The sequence below is a fragment of the Egretta garzetta genome, unplaced genomic scaffold (genome assembly GCF_000687185.1).
Source record: "Egretta garzetta isolate BGI_Z169 unplaced genomic scaffold, ASM68718v1 scaffold59, whole genome shotgun sequence".
Classification (NCBI taxonomy): Eukaryota; Metazoa; Chordata; class Aves; order Pelecaniformes; family Ardeidae; genus Egretta; species Egretta garzetta.
The window spans coordinates 4,687,577-4,690,395 of NW_009267230.1; positions in this window are offsets into that span (position 1 = coordinate 4,687,577).

A 2,819-nucleotide genomic window follows, 5' to 3' on the forward strand; every position below is an offset into this window, starting at 1 on the left:
TTCCTCAAGTTGTATTTTCCTATTTAAAGATGAGGGAAAAGGACTGCCAAAGTGGATGGAATGTAGTCCAACTGATGCAACACCTGGGTTAGCAAAGCAAAACATAAATCTCCTCCGAGTGCAGGAACTGTGGCCATGCATGGCCAAGGCTACCAAGAAGCCACTGCAGCCTTGCATGGGCAAGGGAAAGGTTGGGTAACACCAAGCTTCAAGCCTACCACTGGGTTGATTACTGTATCAGTGCCTACCATGCTTAATTTTGAGTCTCTTATTGCAGTCATCCATTAATGTTACGTTCTGCTAAGAAGCTACAGACATCTCTGATCCATATTAAAGATTCTGGTGAGATAGGAGAGGAAAGCTCCACTGCATAGAGGACTTGCTGGCTCTTCAGCATTGCCCCATGTGTGTTGGGAAGCGGCCAATACTGCAACTTGGAAGTAGTACAATTGGGAAGAAGCATAAGCAACAACCAAGTAACAATAGAAATGAGTTTTATTTTGTAAAAAGTTATAAAATGAATATTGTACAAAAATAAAGTCTGTAGAGAACTTTGGTTGATTAACACAAATGACTGAGACATAAATCGCAGGTGAAGTAAAAAACTCCAGAGAAGCACGCTCCTGTCTTCAGTAAGGTCTAAAAAATAAAAAAAAAAATCACGAACTTTACCCTTTTGTATTTTGAACATAGTGATTTGCTTTGGTTGCAGCCTCTTCAAGCTGCGCAGAAAATGCTTTGGGGCAAGTTTTCAGCAACAGGGGCAAGTGCAAGCACACCTCTGAGCACTGCACCTTGTCAACCGCTCAGTAGCACAGCTGACCCTCAGCTTAGCAGGCTTTTACTGTCCAAATCATGCCAATGCTAGTGGTGGTATCAGCTGTACCATTCCTACCCAGCGTGCAGGGTAAGGTATCCCCATGGCGGTGCAAGAGCAGACCCTGTGGGTGGGCTCCGGAGCTGCCCTCTGCCCAGGAAAGCAGCGGAGGTCAGGGCTGAATCACATTTCATACACCTGGTACATCTTTCTATGCCTGTTCTGGACTTTTTTGACCTCTAGACCCTTCTTCTGTGGTGCCCTGAGGGGCCCAGGCAAAATGAGTATGGAGAGCCATTGCATGCATGAGATAAAACGTCAGACCATCGTTTTTTGGTTTCCAGTAGGGATTTTTTTTCTTCCTGTTGTTTTCGTGGGAGTTGATGCTTCACTGGTTGCCAGGTACGTCTAGTGACACGCACTGCTGCTCCTTCAGGAAAAAAGTCTCCAGAACGAGAGCTTGTGTTAGCGGTCAGGTACGAATGCCTTTGCTGTACAACCTCCCTTATCCTAAGGAAACTCAGACTGTTCTGCTGTGCGGGTATGATCCGGTAACATTTCAGCAAATTATACAAAACATTTTAGTTATTTAACACAACTGTTTACCTGCAGGCTATATTAAATCCAGGGCTAACTAGTAAGAGGGATTTAACCTCTTCTATATGGAAATACGGAAGGAAAAGCTTAAATAAATATAACAAGAAATTATAAGGCTAAATGTGATTATTTTCCATTTGTCAATAGTTATATGAGGTCAGTTGGCAAAAGTGTGAGAAAAAAATGTGGCTACATTTAAAATATGACTAGAATTAGTTTTTCTAACAAATTGCTAATGTTGAGCCAAGCCCTAGAGCCATTGCTGCTCCTGTGCATATATGACTGCAGTAATTTTCAAAAGTATTAGTGAACAGGAGGAAGGGCTGCAGGCTTTGGCGCTATATTTTGTGAACATAACCAGGATTTTGTTTAAAAGAAAAAAAGGTAAAGTAAGTGATTTTTTGCATTCAAGTTAACACTTTCAAACAAAAGCATGGACCGTTGTTCCCAACTTTGTTATCCCTCTGTATCTTCCAAGCACCTTCTACTTTGGCACCTTTGAAAAGAAACTTTAATAAATAAGGAAAGTAGACTCATTACTGAACTGTAATAAATAACAATAACTTAATCTCAATAAATATCTTCTGTATATTTATGTCTCTGAATGGATGCATTGCATCGAGTAGTCTCTGCTCACTCACAATGACCAAATAGAAACGTAGTTACGCAAGTGACGTTAGTCCTCTGTAAACCAAAAGAAACACATTTTGTGTAGGCCGGGCTTGTTATTTCTCTTACTATACTAGGAAGAAGTGCTTAAAAACTTAATTTGTTTTCATAGGTAGCAGAAGAATGAAATCCTACTCTCCTTTTGAAGAAACACGAGATGGAAATAACCAAACTCAACCAGTAAGTGGAACTGTTTTGCTTCCTATCGATACTGGCCCTAGAGAACTTCAGCCTGGGAATTTTGCTATTTGCCTCATATCACCTTACTTACAAAGTTAATCTTGTTATAGCTTAGAAGTTGCCCTAAGTGCTTAGGAACCACCCTTCAATGAGTACAATGTGTCTTTAGTAAAGCTGAGGACACAGGGGATGAGTAAGGTACTCCTAAGCCGCTTCTCAGCCAAGCTTCCCGGCACAGATGGTATAACTACAACACAGTGTGGTATGGCAGGGTTGGGTCTTTAAGCACGTTCCTCGTGGATCCGAGTCTCACTGACGGTGGACTGTGTCAAATGGGAAAGGGAGGGCGCACGCCATCCAGCTGTTGGCATCGTCACCTGAGCTTTTATTTACTTTCCTGTAGGATGTCAAAAGCCTCCATCCTCCTATGCCGCCTTGTGCTCCCCTGGCCTGGGCTCTCATGACCCCTTATTCTGCGTTCTTGGTCCTCTTTTCTCTACTCTCAGCAGACGCTTCCCCGGGAACCTTGGTCCCTCTCTTTGAATCGTAGCAGGAC